The following is a 24,173-nucleotide window of genomic DNA, read 5'->3' as shown; positions in this document are numbered from 1 at the left end:
CAGATACCATCGCAAGTAATAAAAATGAAGAAGCCTGAATATCACCCGAACGTCTCCGGGGACTCCGTCGGCTATTCGACCAGTAATGGAAAGCAACGCCAAACCACGCCCCAACGCGTTTCGTCATCGACTTCGTCAGGAGGCTGGGACGAAGTCGATGACGAAACGCGTTGGGGCGTGGTTTGGCGTTGCTTTCCATTACTGGTCGAATAGCCGACGGAGTCCCCGAACACGTTCGGGTGATATTCAGGCTTCTTCATTTTTATTACTTGCGATGGTATCTGACCGCTGATTGTGGTACGCATATTCATTGAACGAGTTTTATGTCCGCTGTCTGCAATAAAATCTGTTTTACAGTTTCATGCACTATGTGGCGCCCCTTCTTTCTTGCTCTCAATTCCAGATATATATATATATATATATATATGAAAAAAAAACAATAGTATCAGGAAATTATCCTTTGTCACTGAGAGTTTTCTGACTCCTGGGCTGAGCCTATTTTGGCACTTTTTTGGGCTGGTCACATTCCAAGATCAATATCAGTAATTTTTTGTATGCAATACCCCACAGGTTCTCGAACTTGGTCCTCAGGACCCCAAACAGTGCATGTTTTCCAGGTCTCCTCACAGAATCACAAGTGAAATCATTAGCTCCACCTGTGGATCTTTTAAAATGTGTCAGTGAGTAATGAATACACCTGTGCACCTGCTGGGTGACCTGGAAAACATGACCTGTGTGGGGTCCTGAGGGCCGAGTTTGAGAACCACTACAGTACCCAAACAAATTATACCATTTGGTTTTTTAATCCTTCTAACATGCTAAATAAAATCTGTCCAAAATGGGCAAATAAAGGTTTTATAATTTTTGTACGGTAAGTAGAAAGTAATGTCCATTAATATGCCACCTATAGTATAGGTAATTTCTAGGAATATGCCTTTACTAACAGTAAATGCCCATTAAAATAACACAAGTACCAGCAATGTCCAAAAATTGCCATCCATAGTACTGCCCATTAATATGTCATCAAAAGCAGCAATTCCAAATAAAGCCAGCAGTTACTGTACTAAGGTCAAAAGTAATATTAGGCCATTAGTACTCACTCTATCACCTCCTGCTTATTTTTACTGATCAAGCATCATGCGACTCTATCAGAGCTTTCTGTCACTTACTCATGTCAGTTGGCATAAGGTGAAGCATGCATGGTGGTTTTCCAGTTGTCCCCCTGCAGCAACAACAAAATGCCAGGTCATGCACACTGAAGTTGATGCAGCAAACCATTAGATTCTGGCCTATGAGCTGTTCATATTCTTAGGCTTGATATACCCATAATACTTTCTTACTTATGCATTTCATGTAATAACAATTAGGAATCAGAGATGGTTACAGCTTCTGTTTTACATACATAATAAAATTATGCATGTAACATATGCACTATTTCCATGTGTAATTACATTAATTGATGTAAAAAGCATTCACTGATAGTAGCTTGGGCTGATGTGAGCTTTCAATGAAATGTTTATAATATCATCTCTACATTCATGATGCAGACTTGTTCGGTCCCTGATAAGCACAGGGAGACCATTTATCATCACACTGTGATCTGCCATCTCAACAAAAGGTTAGCTTTGCATCTGAAATGATCTCATTATTGTGATGTGAACAAAGCTGTAACTAGTTTGCAGAGATTGACAGTAAGATGTTGGTGGCATTTAGAAACTATATTAGTTAAAACTTCAGTTAAATTGAGAGATATTTTATAATGAGTTGTTCAGTGCTCTGATCTTTGCACATAGTGTGTCAGATGGCATAGAACCAACATTTTTTTAGCCATTACATATGTTGCTAATTAAGATGATCCAAATATCTAGCAATGATCAAACATAGTTCTGTGACAGTAAAAGAAAAGACGTTTGAAAGTGTCTGGAAGAAGGTGCTCATAGTGGTGATTATCACAAAACTCAAGATAATATTTGGATCCAATGCAGTCAGTGCTGGTTTGGCACTGCTTCCCCAGAGGCACGGAGTATAATGGGGCAGAGGTCATCAACCAGCAACCCCAGCTGCTGATATGCTGCAGGTTGTGGCCCTCTGGTCGGGCACCAGACGTGACCAGAAGGGAGTGAGAAGAGAGGTAGATTTGAGAGGCATGAGACCCTACTAGGACTGTGTTGGAGGTAATAAATATTATGTAGCACAGTGAGACACCAGGCACCAAGAGGTCAGGAATGATGATGGTCACTAAGATGCACAGTGAGGCACAAGGGACAAGAAAGTCAGCAGGAATAGTGATTGACACTATGTAGCACAGAGATTCACTGATGCACCAGGAGGTTAACATGAAGAGTTATTGGGCTGTTAAAATAAAAAAATCAACATTAAAAATGTTGACAGTCAATAAATCGGCATCAAATGATCGACATGCAATTAGTTGATCAGTACAAAAGATCGACAGAGTTAAAACGTCAACAGGTTCCAATGGTCAACCTGTTTTTTTTGTAATTATACCCTAATCCAAAGGTTCCCAAACACGGTCCTCAAGGCTCCCCAACAGTTCAGGTATTAAAGATATCCATGGTAGAGCACAGGTGACCATTAGTACCTCAATCAATTTGATTTAACCACCTGTGCTCAACCATGGATAGCTCTAAAACCTGAACTGTTGGGGAGCCTTGAGGACTGCTTTTGGGAACCTCTGCCCCAATCCTAACTTTATCCCTAACCCCAGCCTAACCCTAACCCTCTCCCAAGTGCTTAACCGTAACCTTAAAAATGTCTGAGTACCGGTACATTTTTTTAATGGAAAAAAGCACTGAATTTGACAGCAATATTCTTTTGTACAATGACGTGTACAGAACATAATGCTGACTTTGCTGTAACAATCTAATAGTCTGCAGCAGGGCCGTAATTAGGGGTTTGCGACAGGTACAACCGCGCAGGGCTCTGTGGGTGGCACCATTGCTACCCACGGCCCTTGCTTCTGGCTAGCAAGGTGCCTGCATCACTGTGGTAGTGCCGCTCTGAGCATGCCATACACCCTGCTGTCTGTAAGTACAGCCACTTGGAGCATCCTGGGGACGTTCCGGGCAGTGATGCACTTCCCGGAGCTGGTGGCCCTGCCCCCTCTGCGTGCTGGCATACTTTCAGGGGGCAAAAACGGCACAGGCAGCTCGGAAGCCCTGTTACAGCACTGGTCCACAGCTACAGAGCCACTACTTAATAATAGGAGCAGCCAGGATGACGATTTTCAGATGGGACATTACGTTTCTTAAGAATTCAAACGTGTAAAGAAAAGTGTGAATATTGTATAAACCGACACATGCACACAAATGCTGACTCCTACGTACTGCATCAGCTGCAGCCCCTAGAAGCAGGGTAGGGCTGACAAAAAGGCATGGAGAGGCTTCCCATTGGAAGCGCTCTCTTCTAATCGCTGGCTACCCATTGGAAGCGCTCTCTCTGCTAATTGGCAGTCCCAGAGGGGGAAAAAAACCTTCCCTGGAATCTCTTGACTGGCTGTGATTAGCAGATAGTATTTCTAATAGGAAGCCTGTGCCAGAGAAGACTCATCACTGGAGGGATTTTACTGGAGTGGGCTAGGTAAAATTTGCCACTGGCTGTATTTCAGATTGGGGTGTGTCCATGTGGAATGCTGTCTTTTATAGAGAAGCCATTTCAGTTTGAAAAATTGTATCTGGTATGTAATATCGATTGATAACATGCAGCTGTGTTCATTGACAAAAGCTGGGACACAAGCTATAATCAGGCCCCTTAAAAAGTGGGAGGCACATATAGAAACCGTTGTAATTCCTACACCGTTCACCTGATTTGGATGTAATTACCCTCAAATTAAATCTGAAAGTCTGCAGTTAAAGCACATCTTGTTTGTTTCCTTTCAAAGCCATTGTGGTGGTGAATAGAGGAAAAAATATGAAAATTATGTCAATGTCCCAATATTTATGCACCTGACTGTATTAAAATGCAAAACAATAGAATGTATTAAAATAAGTTAAAGACCATGTGTTACCAAACCTACAGAGGAGGCATCCATTTTGTGGGGTGAAGACAGACATGGAAGTGCAGCTGTATCATGAAAACGGTTTCCTTTTTTTTTTTTAAAGATATATTTATTAAAGATCCAAACAAAATACAGCAAAGAATGTCTACAAAGAGACAAACAGTATTCACTGACAATATCAGTAAAAATACACAAAAATTCAAAATTTCAGTGGTATAAATAAAACTGTTGGATATAATTTTAAATAATAAAAAGAAAAAAAAAACAGCAAAAAAAGTATAAGATAAAAGTGAAATTAAGGAGACATCATGGCTAGGACTGTCAAAAAAAAAAAATGAAGGGGAAAAATTAGAGAAAATTAAATAAATGGGGAACTAGCATTGAAGAAAGACAACCAGGGAGCCCAAACCTTATCAAATGATTTGGAAGAGTGATTAAGGATACTGGTCATATATTCCGTTCTCTGAACCGACCAGATCCTATTGATAACTGAATGAAGGGAAGGAGGCGATAGCTGTCTCCAGTCAGCAGCAAGCTAACAGGTAACAGCTGAGAGAATGTGCCTGATTAATTTGTTTTGGTTGTGGGTGGCAGCCGGAAAAGGTAGAGTTAAAAGAAAAAATGTGGGTTCCAAAGGGATCAGGATTTGAATAATTGAAATAATTAAATTTTTAATATCCAGCCAAAAGCTGGAGAGTTTTGGGCAGCTCCACCAAATATGGTAAAATGTACCTTCTGAGAGGCAACCATGCCAACGTCTATCAGACGCGTCAGGAAACAGCTTTTTAAGTCGGGAAGGGACCAAATACCACCTATAAAGAATTTTATAGACGTTTTCTTTTATTCTCACACAGATGGAACTGGAGGCAGCTCTCTCCCTAATCTCCTCCCAATCATCAGGGTTCAGGGTTTTCACCCAGATCCCGCTCCCAGGCTAACTCATGTGGATCGCGCGTGAAATCTAAGGCCGTAGAAAGCTCTGAATATAGAGTCGATATCAGGCCAGCAGTAGAGGAGTGGCGTAAACACAACATCTCAGTAGAAGTCAGAGGACGGTGAACAAGGTGGTGTTTAACTGTGTTATGGAAATTTCGGAATTATAAATATTGGAAAAAGTGTTTGGAAGGGATATTAAATTGAGACTGAAGATGAAAACGGTTTTCTAAAGTGGTAGGACGCCTTTTAGTTTGTAGAAGCATCTCCAGCACACTTCCCTGCTTTGAAATTCTCCCCTCTGGGAGATCTGGGAAGAGAGGAGGCATGGCAAGAGGTGATAGGCATGTCATCATGTTGTAAATTGCGTACTTCACTGAGAAGTGGACGGGATCCCAGGGGCTGGTCCACTGTCGAGGATGTGTGGGAAATCTCCCTGAAATTAGATGGTCTCCCAGACATACTGGCAGAGTAAGCAGCAGTGAGTGTGCACATTGGATGGATCATCTAGGTATATTGGTGCAAATCCAAAAAAGTTTGTGTTGTGAATCCTGGAAGCTTTTCAAATGAGATTCATAGCATCTAAACAAGCGGTTCTTTTTAAGTCAAATTGACTCAAATACAGATATCTGTATGCACATGTGAACAGATCCTGAAAATAGGTGAGATGATACAGTAGTTTAAAGAACAACTACTTGTTAATAATCTCATTATATCTGGCACTGGTAATACTTCTCTGAGGACCATTCTGATTTTTTTTTGTAATTTTCAGCTTCAGGATCTGAACAGATTAGTCAGTGAATGAGCACAAAAAGAGCATTACTGACATTATGCTTTCCATAAAACACTCCTGTTGAGATCTGATTTGTGTTTCCCATTCCAAATACTTTTCTTATCCGTATTAATCCAGAGACATGCTGTCTGACATTCATACAAGATCATGCATGCGAAGTATAGAGATATGTTTTGAGAGACATACTATGGAGTCACTTTTTTTCCCCTATAAATGGAAGATTAAAATATTATTTTCTAATTTTGATATTTTTAATCTACAGCTTATTATATTTAGCACTCAACCGAGTATGTTCAAAATCTGCTATGATCAGTAATGTAGTTAGTTTGTATTATTGCGTTTTTTTCATTCTGCAACTCACTAGATAAAATAATGCAGGTTGCTAAAAACCTGGATGTCATTGGATTGTTGTGGTTGTCTTTTGTGGTTGTTGTTTGCTTTGGTGTGTGATAGTAATGTGTTCTGCATAACTACTACCTGGTATTGCCATTAAGTCAACCTCTCAGCTTTAGCTCAGACTTTCAAATGGGTACACAATTGGCGATATATCGTACGTTCTATCGACGAGTGATATATCACGAGTGCATCAGTGAATCTGTACACCCAATATGTTTGTAAACGACGTCATTCACCAACATCTCATGTCGGCCCAGAAGCACAGCTGATGCCGATATATCTGAAAGATATGTTGGTGCGTCTGGCTGTGTGTATGGGCAACCAGCCGACCACCCGTACACTTGCTGCAGGGGACTGTCAACACTGACAACTCAACTGGGTGGGCAAATTTAATTCCTGACCAGTTGTGATGTCAGCCCAGTCACATCGAGCGGCCGTTTGGTAATGGTGTATAGCTTACCAATCGAACACTGACGGTAGGCTTGACTTGTAAACTTGATAACTGGAGAATAGGGTGGGGAAACAGTCGGGAAGCCGATGGACGGAATCCCGACTGCTGCTTCCCGACTGTATAATCCCGGCAAGGGTTAAATGACAGGCGTCAAATTCCCGACGCCGGCGGTAAATCATAGTGAATCCTTTGAGTGATATAGTGCAGTTATTATCACTATTGAAAAGAATGGGTGTCAGGTCATTATTTACAAAATAAATTATAAAGCTTTATTTACATTTTTACGGTGTTGTAATTCTTTTCTCCAACTTTACAGCAGTTTTGTACCGGGTACACAGTATCGACGAGTGATATATTCCAAGTAAATCGGAGGGTGTGTACACACGATATGTCTGTGAACGACGTCGTTTACAGACATATCAAGTCGGTCCTCTCTGAAAGATATATCTGGCTGTGTTCACTTGCTGTATAGACCGCCGACACTAACATCTCAACTGGGCAGGCTAATTTAAATGCCTGCCCAGTTGTGATGTCAGCCCAGACACATCGAGTGGCCAATTGGTAAGTATGTATAGCTTACCAATCATTCGCTCTGATGGCGAATCGGTCTGCTGACCGATACATCATCAAAGTGTGTACCCAGCTTTAGACTAACTGGCTTTAGTTCTCCATAACTCTGCTGATACCACCTGTCTGATCTTGCTATTAAAGCCTGGATAATTTTTTTTCCCCCACTGACATATCAGTTTAACAGTGCCTATTAACAAGTGCCTATTAACTTGTGTTCAGTTGCATTTAGGAACTGGGGGACTGATTCAGGCTATTTGCGCTCGCTCGTTCAGAAAAAGGGGCCGGCTATTTAAATTGAGCGCTCGCTCTTTGCGGTCTGTTGATGCCTCTATGTCTGAGCGAGCGAACAAAACATGCACTTGGTATTTTGTAAAGACGCCCCCTGGCCGCTCGCATCCTACGTCATCTCCGCTATTTATTTGATTAATCGAGTACATCGAAAGGCGTCTGAACTGCTCGCAGTGCTTGTGGTTGTATTTTCCTACCGCAATCATGCGAACAGTTCAGGCTAAGAAACAACCAAGTGACGTGGTCGATGACGCTGCTTTGTTAATTATGCACACCCTTAAAACGCCCGTTTTGACCGTTTGGCATGCCTGCGTTCGGATCTCCACTCCCCGTTTTCAAGCACCTTCCCCTGTTACCACCCACAAACGCCTCATCCTGTCACTCAGATTAGCAGGCACTCGCTATTTTGCGAGCGCTCGATTTCCGACCGCAATGACTGGTTGGCGCATGCGCATTACGACCCATACGCATGCGCAGTTGTGCGAGCATCGCTCGGAGCGAACGAGCGGCCGCTTGCGAGCGGCTCTGAATCAGGCCCTGAGAACTATAGCCTCTCTTATAGTGAGCAGCACTGATCTCAGCAACTAAGTTAAACAAAGGTCAGTTCAGCTTCTCGCAGTGATACAAATGTGAATCTCACAGGTATTCTTCAATACTTACCTTTCCTGTGGATTTGCGGTATCTCGCTGCTTGCTGGTGTTCTTCACTTGTTCCCCAGGCCAGGTGTAAGTAATGCCATCTTAAAATATGCCACATATTCTACAGCGCTTTACAGAGAATATTTTGCTATTCCCTTCCACATGGGCACACATATTTACTAGGTCCAATTATTGTCAGAAGCAAATTAACCTATCAGTATATTTTTGGATTGTGGGAGGAAACTAGTGTACTCGGATGAAAGCTACACAAGCACATGTAACCAACTCCACACAGTTAGAAACCCATGACCTCAGTGCTGTGAGATAGTAATACTAATAATTACACCATATATGCACGCCATAGCAGTATTGCAGTATCAGCCAGTGCTGGATTAATAACAGGGAAACTGGGGTGTTTGCCTAAGGGCCCACACATAGCTACATCACCAGCGTGGAGGGCACTGTGGCATATGTGATCTGGGGTGTCTGTGTGGCATAATGTGAACTGGGGGCACTAGAGTATGTTTAACACATTTATGGTGCTGGAAATATACTTTTAATGACGTTGCCATATTAACAATTTTTTTAGTAGGGGCCCCCGCTAGTTAGCTGTTCTGGGGCTCTGGTATCAACATAGTAATATCATAGCAAAGCAAGATTACAGCATACCACATAAATGTCCAGGTATACTGTAGGTCCCCTCTCCCATCACAGAACAAACACAATTCAATTACCAGGCCTTAAATAGGCGTTGAATTGACCAGGTATGAGGCAGGGGTGGAGTTACCACCAGAATCCTAGGAGGTTAACCCCTTCCCTTACATGGTGCAGTCTGTCTGCCACAAATCCTCCACTCCCCTACTCCCTTAGTACATAGTCCATGACCACCCGAGCTGGAAGCCTGCAACTCCAGTTTACCTTGGGATAAATACTCCGCATTAGGGTAAAGGCGTCCAGATCAGTGACAGACTTAAGACTTTCATGGACTGTAACCACTTCAAGAAAGCATGATCCGAGACCATTGCATAATACACTCCTGATAACTAAGTAATACCAAATTATCTTGAATACCCATTTTATAGATGGCCATTCTCAATCATGGAACGAACTTCCAGAGGAAAGGGTTTCTGAATTAAATATAAGATCGGATGCTCTACCTCTATTTGTACACTGTACAATTAATTGTTTAGAGAAATCAAAATATTTCAACACTGGCTGTTACAGAGCAAATATTTGACAGAATCAAAAGCTAAGTCACATTAGGGAGACCACTTGAGATTATTTGCCGCAGATTTCATTAATAAATCTGTCTACAGTGCTGTCACCATTGATAATTGAGAAATAAACATTCCGTAATCCTGCCAATCATAGAAAATACAGCCTATGCCTTTTTGTGGTGGGCACTAAAGTATTTCTTAAGGTATACAATTTATTTACTCCACTGCATACCTTGTAACCCAAGTATTTGGTCTCATTTTTCCCAAGGCACATTTTTTAAAGTTAGTAGTTAAGTCTGCTTTCTGTAATGACTAGCGCAGCCCGGATACAGTTTAAATGCGCCCTCCAATGAGTACTGTAAATAACTGCATCATCCAAATAGGCAGGAACATATTTTTTATGAGGCTGAAGTACCTTATCCATAAATCATTGAAAGGAAAAATTGTGTTAATGAAGCCCAAAAGGCATAGTAATCCATTGGAACAAAACCAAGGGAATAGAAAAGGCTGTTTTACCCCTAAAGTCCTTGGTCAGCTAGATCTGCCAATATCCTTTTGTGAGATCAGTAATTGAAATATACTTGGCTGAACCTAACTGATCACATAGTATACACTCTGTGCATGGGATATGCATCAAACTTTGATACTGGAATCACCTTTCTAAAATCCACTCAGAAACTGATAATCCCATCAGTTTTAGGGAACAACAAAATGGGGCTGCACCATCCTATTACTCCTAATTTGAAAATGTATTTAACTTCTTTGATAACTTGTTTACACTGGCCGATTGGTAACCTTTAACAACCACAGGAGGGGGGTCACAATGTTATGTTGTATCAAATTTATTCTCACAGAGTATCTGAAAATAAATCTGAAAAGTCAGCCACTAGTGGTTTTAGAGTACTTTTCTGTTCTAAGGTAAATGAAGAATTCCCCACAACCTGAGTCCTTGGCAAAACATTCATGGATACTTGAGGGCCTAGATCCCATTCACCCTCACCTGGATTAGCAAACGGCGTGTCCTGCTCTTTCCAAGCTTTCAAAAGATGCACATGATAAATCTGGTTTCTCCTTCGGGTATCTGGTTAAGAAATGTATTAATTTACATCTCCTACTCTATGATTTACTACAAAAGGAACCTGCCATTTTGCTACCTGTAGTAGTCATTTGTAATAGACCTTCTCTACTAGTGCAAAATCTCAAGCCCTTGCATCGCAATTATATAACCATTCTTGTTCCTGTTGGGAGTTTAACAAGTTCTCTCTGACTAATTGACTAACCAAGTCTAAATAATTTTGCATGTGCATAAACATACTGGAGGCCATTCTGTCCTTCTACCTGCTGTTCCTCCCAAGATTCTCGCTAAAGAGATCCAGTACACCCTAAGGTTTCCACCCATATAGAAGCTTAAAGGGTGAAAACACAGTAGAATCTCGAAGTACCTCTTGGAAATCAAGTGTCACGATCCTGACTTATTTCCCTCATACATTACTGATTTGTTCTGTGACTTACCTCTGCTACCTACTCTGCAGGTTAGGATATCCAGATTTGCCTGCAGGCTGCAGCATGTCTGTGTTGCTAGCTACTGGATTCCATTCTGGACTGATTGCACACCTGTGAGTCTCTTGGTCTGTGAGAGCTACAGACTCCTGACTACAAACAGACTTTGCAATTCAGCTAATGTGTTGAACCTAACTGCAGAGATTACGTGAATGTACTGCTTCCAGTCCTCTTGTGCTGACCATTCATTCTGCATAGCTTCAGTGTGCAGCAGTGTCAAAGGAAGCAGGGTCTTCTCTGAGGTGTCAGTGTCCAGCGTTCTCCATGTGCTTAGGAAACTGGGCGCCACATGACACTTTCGGTCAGATGACCACTGATGACCACTGATCCTCCAGTCCCTGTCTCAGTCCCTGATCCTGGTAGCCAATAAGGACAGGTGAGGGGGGATATAAGGAACTCACTGACAAGCAGTCAAGGCCTTGAACAACATGTCTCACTCCTGTGCTACGTATCCAGGCTCCAGACTTATCCCTCATTGCTGTTGTGGAAGTACTGTCTCCATCAATCCCTATCCTATACCAGCACCATCTGTCTCTATTTGATACCAGCACCATTGGTCTCTATTTCATACCAGCACTATCGGTCTCTATCCGATACCAGCACTATCGGTTCCTATCCGATCATTCGCACAATCAGACTCTGGACCTCATTCAGAGGCGATTGGACGTCGCGAGCAATGTTTTTTTCAACTGCGCATGCGTGTACCTGGCAGTGCGCGTGCGCAAGCCTGTCTTCCCGACCGCAGTCCTCTTGCTCACTAGTCACTACGAGGTTGTAGCTGTGATTGACATTTCGTGCCGTTTGTGGGTGGTTACAGGGGAAGGTGCTTGTGAACGGGGGTGTGGTGGTGCGGACGCAGGCGTGGTATTACTGAGCGAGTCATCACACACGTCATCTCGTTGCAATAACGACGCTACTGCTCGCAGAGCTAAGGGTAGCCCAGGGTCTACCTTAAGCATTGCGAGTGCTGGCGATGGTTACTGCCTCAACCGATCTTTGTAGGCAATTAACAATGTAACAGGTGTTAATTGTGCTGACGTAGGTTGCCGCCTGCGACCGACTCTGAATTAGGCCGTAGAGATAGGTGTGCTTTCATTGTTGTGGGTGTTTCCGTGCTTACGATGTGCTTAGCGACTGAGCGCTCGTTTTGCATATTCTCGGTCACTTTGGGTGCGACCAATCGCGCCCGAGCGACCGCCTCTGAATGAGGTCCTCTGTTCTTCAACCTGTTACTGGTTCTCATTCTACCATCAGTTTACCGGAATCATCGGATCCATTTCCATCGGCTTCTGTTATAACTGTCCACATTTATCTTTGTCTGTGAATCTGGGGCTTAGGCCTTCTTGAAGAGGTCTAGACAGTATGGGAAAGGGGATCCTAGACTGCACACCCTGAATATATATAATGGGAGGTGCTACCTGTTGAGACTGTTAATGCAGACACAAAAAAACAAATCACAGATGCACAACTCCAATTACTAATTATATATATAGCAATAAAATTTTGCAATAAATAGAGGTTTTTAGCATAATCATGGCCAAGGTTATGGGCCTACCCACCATATCCAGGTAACCTCTGTAGGGTAGGTCCCTAGCATACAGGGGTTCAAATCCAGGATGCAGGACCCCCAAACCAGCCCAGCCGAGCCACCCCCGGTGAATCGCTCTATATAGTGTCACTGGGAGAAGTCAGGGGGCCACGACCTGCACACCGAATGCAGCAAAATCCATATCTTCTTGCGGGGTTCCCTGGAGAAGACCACCGGTGTGTTTAGACTCCTGGTTAGGGTATTTGGCTTCAAACACCCAGTGGAAAACAGTGCAAAACTGTGCTGGGGGCATAGGACCTTGGACCCTCTCCAAAAGGAGAAGGGCCCCGTTACTCCCCAACTCCTCAGAGCCAAAAGGTCAACTGAGGAGAAAAGGGTCTTCGGATCTCCCCTCGCCGAAGCTTGAGGAGACCCCTTGAGTCCCCGACCCCCGGAGCCAAAAGGCCCCTTAGGGGGCAAGGGTCTTCAGACTTCCCTCCGCCTCACGGCTCGGGGTCGTCCCTTTCTCCCCAGGGTTGGCCGAAGCTTCCCCCTGGGGAACGAACAAAACCTTCAGCCCTCCCCAGAAGGAGAGGGCCATGGCTACAAGGGGAGAGGTGGCCCATAAGGGTCTCACCTTAACCCCATCAAAACACGTGACACAACACACAAATAACATAAAAATGTGTGGTGAAGGTGCAAAAAAAGTGCAAACACACGTGTAAAATAAATAAATGAATAAATAAGACCCCAGCCTTACAGGCCGCGGGAAAAAATATGAGATATGGTAAGAACTTACCCTTGTTATCTCTATTTCTACGAAGTCCATAGGGTTCCACAGGATACCTTGGGGTATAGGTGTGACGTCAGTCGCTGGGCACCATAGAGTTAAGCTTTTCAGCCTCCCAGGATGCACTAGGGTCCCCCTCCTATACCCCGCCCCCGAGCCAAGGCACCTCAGTTAGTTATCAAGCCATAGGCCGGAGGAGGAGAAGGAAGAGAGAGAAAAAAGATCTGGACACATACAAGAATCACATTCTCACCAGAGGGAGACGGAAATCCGGTGACCAGAGCAAAGCCCATCTGCAGCACAGGTGCGACAGGGCGGGAGTCCTGTGGAACCCTATGGACTTCGTAGAAATAGAGATAACAAGGGTAAGTTCTTACCATATCTCATATTTTCTACTTCAGGGTCCATAGGGTATCCACAGGATACCTTGGGGATGTCCCAAAGCAGTATCCTTTAAGGGTGGGGACGCTCCTGTGCAGAAAGGAGAATCCGCCGCCCGAAGGAAGCATCCTGAGAGGCGAAGGTGTCAAACCTGTAATACCTCACGAAGGTATGGACAGAGGACCACGTAGCAGCCTTGCAGATCTGAACTGCCGAGGCACCACGTCGAGCTGCCCACGAAGGACCCACAGACCTAGTGGAATGAGCCTTCAGAGAAGGAGGGACCGGTAGGCCTTCATGAAGATAAGCTTCAGAAATAGCCATACGGATCCAGGCTGCCAAAGTTTGCTTTGAGGCAGGCCAACCCTTTTACGGAAGCCATAGAGGACAAACAAAGCGTCCGACTTCCTAAACGAAGAAGTGCGGTCAACATAAGTCCTTAAGGCCCGCACAACATCCAAAGAGGCCTCACCCACAGAAAGACCCGGTGAGTTAAAGGCCGGAACAACTATTTCCTCGTTAACATGAAACTGGGAAACAACTTTGGGAAGAAACTCGGGCCGAGTGCGGAGCACTGCCCTGTTCCCATAAAAAAACAAGAAAGGGGGTCTACAAGAAAGAGCCCCTAACTCAGAAACACGTCTGGCCGAAGCAATGGCCAGAAGGAAAACAGTCTTAGCTGTTAGCCATTTAAGATCCACTGAGCCCAGTGGTTCAAACGGCGGTCCTTGGAGAGCCCTCAGGACCACAGCCAAATCCCAAGGCGCCACAGGTGGAACAAAGGGCGGCTGAATGCGGAGAACACCCTGCATAAAGGTGCGCACATCCGGGATTGTAGCAATCCTACGGTGAAACCAGACAGATAGGGCCGAAACCTGTACCTTCAAAGAAGCAAGGCGAAGCCCATGATCTAGTCCCGCTTGCAGGAAGGCGAGAATCCGAGACAGACGAAACTCCCGCGGTGCATAACCTCTCGGTCGACACCACTGGAAGAACGTATGCCACACGCGATGGTATATCCTCGCGGAAGACGGTTTCCGAGCTCGTAACATGGTACGCACCACAGAGCTGGAAAACCCCCGGGACCTCAGCATGGCCGTCTCAACAGCCACGCCGTCAAAGACAGCTGAGTCAGGTCCGGGTGAAGGCAAGGACCCTGAGACAGAAGGTCCGGTCGTAGCGGCAACCGCAGAGGACTGTCCACGGACAGACCCTGAAGGTCTGAGAACCAGTGCCGTCTGGGCCACGCGGGAGCTATCAACAGGAGCGTCCCTCCTTCCTGTTTGAATTTCCGGATTACCCGTGGAAGAAGGGAGACCGGAGGGAACAGGTATGCGAACCGGAACGTCCACCGGACGGACAGAGCATCCACCAGAGACGCCCCTTCGTCTCTTGTGCGAGACCCGTACACCGGCAACTTGTTGTTGTGCCGGAACGCCATGAGGTCGATTTCTGGAAGACCCCACCTGTCCACCAGTAGTTGAAAAACGTCCGGGTGCAGGGACCATTCCCCCGGATGAACGTCCTGGCGACTTAGAAAGTCCGCCTCCCAATTTAGCACTCCCGAGATGAAGACCGCTGATATGGCCGGAAGATTGCGCTCCGCCCAAACCAGGATCCGAGAGACCTCTACGAGAGCCGCCCGACTGCGAGTTCCTCCTTGCCTGTTTATGTAGGCCACGGTGGTAGCGTTGTCCGACTGGACCTGCACCGGGCGACCCTGGAGAAACCGCTGTGCCTGCTGGAGAGCATTGAAGACCGCACGGAGTTCCAAGATATTTATTGGAAGCTCCGCTTCTGTCGGCGTCCACCTGCCCTGGAACAAGTGTGGACCCGAAACTGCTCCCCAGCCCCGAAGACTGGCGTCCGTTGTCAACAGGACCCAATTTGGAACCCAGAACGGACGTCCCTTGTTGAGGTGGGTCGTCTGTAACCACCACGCAAGGGACAGGCGAACCTCCTGGGTGAGCACAATCGTCTGGGACTTCAGAGACTGAGGCAGCCCGTTCCACTTGGACAGGATCAGGTGCTGCAGAGGTCTGGAGTGAAACTGGGCGTATTCCACCATGTCGAACACCGACACCATGGAGCCCAGTAACCTCATCGCCGAGTGTAAGGACACCCGGCGGCTGTGCAGGCAACTGCGCACCCTTGACTGTAAAGCAGAGATCTTGTCCTCCGTCACGAACATCCTTTGCTGTCCCGAGTCCAATAAGGCTCCAAGATGCAGAATCCTCCGAGACGGGATTAGAGTGGACTTCTGCCAGTTGATTAGCCAGCCGTGCCGTTGCAGCAGTGCAATGGTCAGGTCCAAGTGGCGTAACAGGAGCTCTGGAGATCCTGCCACCAATAACAGGTCGTCCAAATACGGCAACATGCGGACTCCCTGCAGCCGCAGAGAAGCCGCCATGACCGCCATCACCTTGGTGAAAACACGTGGTGCTGTTGCCAGGCCAAAAGGTAACGCCCGAAACTGGAAGTGGTCGCTGCGGATTGCAAACCTGAGGAACTGTTGATGGCGCAAAAGAATAGGGACATGCAGGTAAGCGTCCTGTATGTCCAATGACACCAAGTAGTCCCCAGGTTCCAGCGCCAGAATGATGGACCGTAGGGTCTCCATCCGAAACTTCGGGACCCGCAAAGACTTGTTGAGTGCTTTGAGGTTGAGAATCGGACGATATGACCCATTGGGTTTCTGTACCAAAAATAGATTTGAACAGAAACCCTGGCCCCTCTGGGAGAATGGAACAGGCACTATAACTCCAGCCTGGAGCATAGTGTGCAATACCTTCCGCAGCTCCGTAGCCTTGTTCCGGTCTGATGGGAGACCCGTGGTGAAGAATCGAGCCGGGGGTCTGTGCCGGAAGGAGAGGGCGTATCCGTGGGAAACCACCTCCAGAACCCAAGTGTCTGTCGTAGTGGTCGACCAACACTGGGCGAACTGTAGCAGGCGGCCTCCCACCCTGGGATCCCCCAAAGGGAGGCCCTGACCGTCAGGCCGCAGGCTTGTCACCTGGCTTGGGGGCCGGACGTCTGGTACTCCATGCCTGCTTCCGGGGCTTGACCGATTTCTTAGGGCCAGCTTGTCGAGGAAACGACTGTGGTTTGGGCCTGCCCTGGGCCCTAGATGACCGAAAGGACGATGGTCCCGAACCAGAAGGAGCAGCGGCCGACGGGAGACAAGCAGATTTGGCTGCCGCCAGCGTGGCCACAATCTTATCCAGATCCGGACCGAAGAGAACTTCTCCGGTAAACGGCAACGCTTCCAGACCTTTCTTGGAATCTGCGTCCGCCTTCCAGGATCGCAGCCACAAGGTGCGACGAGCAGCTACCGCTGCTGAAGAAATTCTAGACACCAGAGTACTAATGTCTAGAGCCGCCTCGTTGATGTAGGTGGCCGAATCACGGAGATTGCCAATCAACTCCGCCTGTTCGGCCGGACAGTCGGATTCAAAAGAAGCCTCTAATGAATCCGCCCAGCGCTCCATCGCTCTGGCAACCCAGCAAATGGCCATAGCCGGCCGTGCTGCCCCCCCTGCAAGGGAATAAGCGGACTTCAGGCAGATTTCTACCTTGCGGTCCGTAGCATCCTTAAGGGAGGACATGGATGGCATTGGCAATGTGGCACTACGGACCAGACGGGTCACGTGAGAATCCACCTGTGGAGGGGATTCCCACTTAGCCAAATAATTATCCGCGAACGGATAAGCCACCGCCAGGCGTCTCTGCGGCTGGTATCTTTTGCCAGGTTGTTTCCACGCCTCCTCTAAATGGTCCACCAACTGACCCGAAAGAGGAAAGACTGTGGCATCGCCCTTCACATCTTTGAAAAAGGCATACTTAGATTTAGCCGCTGGGGGAACTTCGTCCTCAATCACCAAGGCTGTGCGGACCGCCCGAATAAGTCCAGGAATATATACTTTGGACTTAGCATCAGCGTCCTTAGTATGGAGAGGTTCCTGATCGTAAGGATCCAGAATCTCCCCATCATCAGACGTCCCTTCGTCATCCTCATAAGGAGCGGACAGAGACGCCACCGGCCTTTTATGAGGCCGCATCACAGACTCCCCTTGCAACACATCCGACAAGTGCTGTACAGAACTCGTCAGGGAGTTAACCCACGCTGGCTCCTGAGAAACCGGGAGCGGGGAAATAGGGAGACTGTGGGGTACCACCAATTGTCGTGGGAACCCCTGCATGGGTGACGACACCACAGACTGCTGGGACAAACCCATCGGAGTAAACGCGGGCTGCGGAGCTAACTGGCCCACTAAAGCTGTTAACGCCTGAGCGAAACAAGCCCTGGGCGGCTCCTGTACCGGTGCTGTAACCGTAATAGGCCGCGCCATGGACAAACACTGCCGGCAAAGGCCCTCCGCGCTACCCTCCCCCTCCGCTAACGGTACTTTGCACGTGGTACACTGTAGCCGGAGGGGAAAATCACTTTCAGACATGATGGCACCACGTATGTGACCTCTCTCACCAATTAAGTATTAAATAGGCGAGAGACCACCCTGCAGCACCGCACCGCAAGGGCTTTAGCAGAAGAACAGGGACAGTAATAAAGCTGACAGTTTAGAGAAGAAAAGTTACAGGCAGCAGCGCTAGCACAGTCACATACAATGCAGAGAAATAACAATTCCTGCACTAACAGCGCTGATCACTCAACTACACAGACACAGGGCCTGGTAGGACACAGCGCTGCATACACAGACCTGAGCCACAGCGGAGGAGAGGTATGCGGGGGGACCCAGACCACGATGCTTCCGTCCAGCGCTTCCAGCAGCGTTCACCATGCGTTCTGGAGAAGATGGCCGCCGAGGAGCAGAGAGGAGGCTGGCCTGGGGGAGGAGCGCTGCCACAGGACCAGTCGGCAGCATGCAGAGAGGGCTGTGTGCAGCGGGGGAGGCGCCGGCTGTGAAACAGGGAAGGCGCGCTCCCCTGGCATGCATTTAACCCCTGGGACGCCGCAGCGCTACCGCTCTGCTGCGGTCCGCTGTCCCAGGGGGTAGTGGAAAGCGCAGGTTGGTCGCCTGGCTCCACGCTGCAGCCAGTCCCCAGGGAGCCCCCTGCCTGGGGACTTAGGACCATGTGACCAGCGGGGACCCACCGCGGGACCCCGCTGCTTACCTTTGTCCCCCTTGGATCCGGCCATGGTCCGGAACATCTGGGGTCACCGCTAGCTGTGACCCCAGATGCTCACCAGCATCCCCGGATCGGTACCGGCGTTCTGGTACCGGCGGGGGGTGTAGGGAAGACAGCATGGACGTCAGGACTGACTGTCCATGCTGTACATCCAGATGTGCAGCCACAGCTGCACTGAAGAAAGCTTCAGGGGCTCTTCTAGCCCCCCACTCCGACAGGTGCACCCGACGCCGGCCGGGCACCAAACTAAACTGGGGTGCCTTGGCTCGGGGGCGGGGTATAGGAGGGGGACCCTAGTGCATCCTGGGAGGCTGAAAAGCTTAACTCTATGGTGCCCAGCGACTGACGTCACACCTATACCCCAAGGTATCCTGTGGATACCCTATGGACCCTGAAGTAGAAATAAAAATTATCCTTGCCCTAGCCAGAAGGCCGGGGCAAAGGAAAGTGCAGACAGTAGTAGGTGAAGTGCAAGTGCAAAGTGCCGTACTAGTGCAATGGGTGTGACCAATACCCGTGCATTTTCAGGCACCCCTGGCTCTGCCATACCAGGGGCACAGGCACCTCGGGCTTCAGGCTGCTCCCGGCCCTGGCAAGACCAAGTGTTTCTCCGTTCCCTGCCAGAGTACTGGACCAACCACCCTTAAGAGAGTGAGTACTACGCCCCGGCCGTTCTCCGCTCCAACGCAGGGGCCTCCTTCGCCCCATTTTAGGACAGCGGATACTAGCACCGAGTGTTTCCCCACTCTCTACCAGGAGTCAGTCCTCCCCCAGCACAGTACTCCACAGGGTTTTTCCCCATTCTCCCCCAGAAGCAACATCCAAACCTCTGGAGGCAGAACAGGTACTCCACCCCATGTTTCCCAAGAACAGATACTACACTTGATCTTAGCCAAAAGGCCGAGAATACCCGGTTAGGGCATTAGTCAACTTGTGCCTGTCTAGTCATCAGTCCCTGAGTCCAGTCAATCAGTGCTATCTCCTGAGTCCAGTCTACCTGAGTTGTCTCCTGAGTCCAGGCAATCTGTGCTTGCCTTCTGAGTTCTGCCAGTCTGTGCTTATCCCGAGTCCAGTTTCCTTGTGTTCCTTCTCCATTGTCCTGGCCATCGCCAGACTCCAGTACCCGAGCTTATTACTCGAGTTCTACCTACGTATTACTATGTTGCCTCTCTACCATCAGCTCCTGTGTCTGCACATGCACAGAAACTATATTAACTGCCAATCTTCAGATCCAAAGTTCCACCACTGAGCCACCAGCATCACAGTCAGGAACACAAAACACCACAGTCCTGACAGCAGGCAAGTAAGGAATACATTTGTGCCAATATCTCTCTATCTTCATATATCGTCTCAACATTGTGATTACATTGCTACTCCAATCCATCCTTTTGAAGATGATAAACTGATGTCCATTATGTTGGACATAATTTTTAAAAGTTTTAACATACCCTAAATTAAGCAAGACACGAAATCTTGATCCGTAAGGATTACCTTTGAAGAGCCATTTTTGAAAATATCTAACTTCACAGCTACCTGGTGTTTAGCTGTAGCAGTACGTAAGGAAAATGCCTCCGGATAATGGGGTAGATGTACGAAGCCTAGAAGCGGTATGTGCGCTGATACCGCTTCTCCACGATGTATGATCGGGGGTCTGGGCGGTAAATGAAAGGATAGCAGCGCCGAGCGGCAGGGCCATGTACGAGCGCTCATACCTCATGACCGTTTGGTCGGCTGTGGCTGTCGTTATCGAAAGCTACAGCTTGGCGCTAGCCTATACCCACAGTAGGGACAGCGCTGTCCCTGCTGGGGCTGCTGCCGGCTCCAAGCTGCACGCGGGGATCTCGCGATACTTGTGAGATCCCGTGCATGCTCAGTGGAGCCGGCCGGGACAGAGACACAGCGCATCAGCACTAGGCTGATGCGCTGCTGTCTCTAGCGGGTAGCGCTGGAGGGGGGAGTTAACGCTCCCCATCTTTGGCCGATGAGATGTTCTTACATCTCATCGGTAATGCTTCCTGCTACACCTCGGTAAAGAGGCGAAGCAGGAAGCGGTATAGCGGCACGTTAAGTGCCGCTATCATACATCTACCCCATTGAGTGATATAATAAACTACCACTAATATAAACCGGCAACCTTTTAAAGATGGTTTAATGGAACCCATCAAATCAGCCCCAATGTTTTCAAAAGGCACATTTACAATTGGAGAAGAAACTTACGAGGCAGGACTAGGTCGATTTCAGAAGTACACTGACAATGTGGACATCCTTGCTGTAATGCTCCCTATCTTTTTGTCTCGCCCCAAATATCTACCTCAAGGAATGGCATGGGCTAATGACATCACATGCTTACATAAAGAGATGGGATCTATATAAATTGCTAAATGATTTCACCTGTTTGTCGACTGAATGTTGATATTATCTATAAAAAATATTTTGTAAAATAAAACAGGGATATTTCATTTTCATTGTACTAACTAAAGATTATCAATCAGCAGTCACTATCTTTTGAAAACCTCTAAACCTCTAAAGGAGTTCTGGATCTTCCCGTTGAGCAGCTCAGAGTTCAGAAAAAAGCATAAAAGGAAGAGTCAATATTTCCTCATTAAAACTTTGTAATCCCACATCATATTGTTTATGCAAATTCAATTTCACACCCATTCAATCCTGCCTCACTATGCAAATCAATATCAGCAGATTCAGGCATATCAGTGACAACATCAGCAGTTTCATATGTATTCATAATAGTATCAGCAGATTCATGTACATCAATAACATCAGCAGATTCCTGCACATCAATGTTGATGTCAATAGGTTCATGTAAATTTCCTCAGATTTGTCCTCTCAGTAGCATTTCCCTAGAGACCTATAGGTCTATTCATGATCGGGGACCAGAAGTAGCAGCACTACTTACCTGTTCCCATCGCCAGCTTCTGCGTATGTGTTACCTGAGGTCACGCATACGTAAAGCCGCTGGGGAGGCAGTGAGGAGGAGGCATAGATATCTGCTCGGATTCCTCTTCGCATCCCCGGAACTCCTTCCCATAGGAAGAAGCCGGGCTCCAAAAACAAGCGCCATCTGAAGATGGCGGTTATTCTCGCAGGCAAACTCTGGAAACTTAAAGTTTTCAGAGTTTGCTGAATATCAGATGGTCCTATCGGACCTCTCATGATGAATGGCCTATTACTATCATTTCCGCATCTGTAACGGGCCATTTTAGTGATGATGAATGAGCCTCCCAGTCCTTATGATTTTTTTTTCTCTGTTTGTGACTCTTTGCATAGTTTACCCTGTGCCATGGTACCGAACAGGAAGGTGTCTTACCTACTGCGGCACTGTGACCTCGGTCCTCGTCATGCTAGCATTCCATGCGTGATAAAGTGAGGCATCCTTTTCGCCGCTAATTCTTTGGCAGCTCCTAAATTCTCTGTGTTGTCAGAGTGCCCCCCAATGGTGAGCATCCAGTATTACAGGCTGTTTTAATTCCTCTTTTAAGCTGACATCAGTCTGGTGCCAAAATTGCCCAGCACCTGGGAGCAAGTAAAAAATTATTTATAAGATTTCTGAAGATAAAAAAAGAATCTTGCTTATTGCACCGATATTCTGCATAGAACCTCATGCTTGCAATCGTGTGTGGATTCAAATGTATGTGACTGTCTCATCTTGCTTATTGCACCGATATTCTGCATAGAACCTCATGCTTGCAATCGTGTGTGGATTCAAATGTATGTGACTGTCTCATCTTGCTTATTGCACCGATATTCTGCATAGAACCTCATGCTTGCAATCGTGTGTGGATTCAAATGTATGTGACTGTCTCATCTTGCTTATTGCACCGATATATTCTGCATAGAACCACATGCTTGCAATCGTGTGTGGATTCAAATGTATGTGACTGTATCTCTTGCATAGTTTTTTTTTTTTTTTTTCTCTTCCTGTATAGTCTGTATTGGTCAGTGAAGCATAGTTTATGGTATATATCTGGCCTGGTTTTTGCTCCAACTCAGAGCACGTTATCTCCTTTGATCAGCAAGCCAATTGAGTCAGTTGTAGCCTGTCTTAATCAAGGGTTACCACTCCTTATATTCAGTCTAGGGGCAGCTGGGGTTAAAAACACCAAGTGTTAAATGCACAAAGTGTGATTACATAACAGTTAATCAAACAGTTGAACAAACATTGACCAACATCTAAGGTAATTTCAGATTAAGATACCATTACTTAAAATTTGTCTAAAAAAAACAAACCTAAAACTCACCATGTACTACACATTTCTTTTTTTCAACTCCCTCCTTTGTATTTTCTCTAAGGATATAACATCCCTAACTCTCCCTGCATCTCCCCTCTCTGGGCACACTGCCGCCCTATTGAGTCACTCGCCTCCTCTAAAAACTAATGAGATTTCTTTTCATCAAAAATTGACTATTACAGCCTCATTGTGTCACTATAAAATTTTTTTACACACCTACAACTATATGTACTTCTCCATTCTTCTGCTTTTATTATCTGGTGACATATCACCAAATCCAGGCCCCACACACGGACAGCGGATATACTATGGAATAAATATCCTGCAAACCTCACATGTCTCCCATCACCCTCCAAATCAATAAATGTGCCTTATAGAATTCACACTTGATCACAACTTATTATTTTACATCTGAACATCTCTTTACAATAACTACTTTTACCAATTTCTACATTTACTTGAGACTGCTGGTTTATACGATAACCAAACTCTCTAAATAGCCCTTCACGAAGTGGCTTCAGCTACCCGTCAGACTTCACGTAAACTGATATAACAGCCATGGCTTTCCACAGACACCTACAAAAACTGCCTCTTAAAGTAGAATGTCAGTGGCAGAAATCTTAATTCAAATGACTTCCACACATACTGTAAAATAGGAATCCACCCATCTGTCATCCTAACCCTCTGTCCCATGCTCACTTTCTACCCCATCCGTGTCACCCCTGTCTGTTTGCCCATCCCCTCTAGAATGTAAGCTCTCACGAGCAGGGCCCTCTTTCCTCTTGTGCTTATCCTTTCTTTACTTATATTATCTGCTCTATACTCAAAAGCACCTAACCCGTGACTTTTGCCATCCTGCTTCTGTTGCAGCAGTGTTTATATACCATGTACTTGTATTGCATTGTCTTAAACTGTATGACACTGTTTTCTTGTTCTGCTCAACTGTCTATGTACTATGTCTATGTACTATGTTTCTGCACTATGTTTATGTACTATGTAAGGCGCTGCGGAACCCTTGTAGCGCCATATAAATAAAGGATAATAATAATAATAATAATCAGAGTTGATTCAAAATTCCAACCAGGTGACAGTCTGGCTGTCTACACATCATCTTCGCTTGAGAGTCCTATCCATGAAACTTGCACTATCGTTTATTGATCCTTTCAAAATATCTAAGGAAAATAACCCAGTTTTGGTATTGATTTTGAGTTGCCGAAGTCCCTA

The 24,173-nt window shown here is 46.5% G+C and overlaps 1 protein-coding gene and 1 pseudogene across 1 annotated transcript in view; one reads left to right on the top strand and one right to left on the bottom strand.

The window, feature by feature from the left end:
• The window catches only part of RPH3AL (rabphilin 3A like (without C2 domains)), a 441,120-nt gene that overhangs the window by 7,051 nt on the left and 409,896 nt on the right, over positions 1 to 24,173 (top strand). The window lies entirely within an intron of this gene.
• Positions 19,545 to 19,615, bottom strand: LOC148502678 (U2 spliceosomal RNA; annotated as a pseudogene).

This window comes from Taudactylus pleione, unplaced genomic scaffold (genome assembly GCF_031769625.1).
Source record: "Taudactylus pleione unplaced genomic scaffold, aTauple2 ptg000487l, whole genome shotgun sequence".
In the NCBI taxonomy this organism is placed as follows: domain Eukaryota; kingdom Metazoa; phylum Chordata; class Amphibia; order Anura; family Myobatrachidae; genus Taudactylus; species Taudactylus pleione.
Note: the sequence above shows the minus strand (reverse complement) of the source record. Positions and strands in the feature narration are given on the sequence as shown.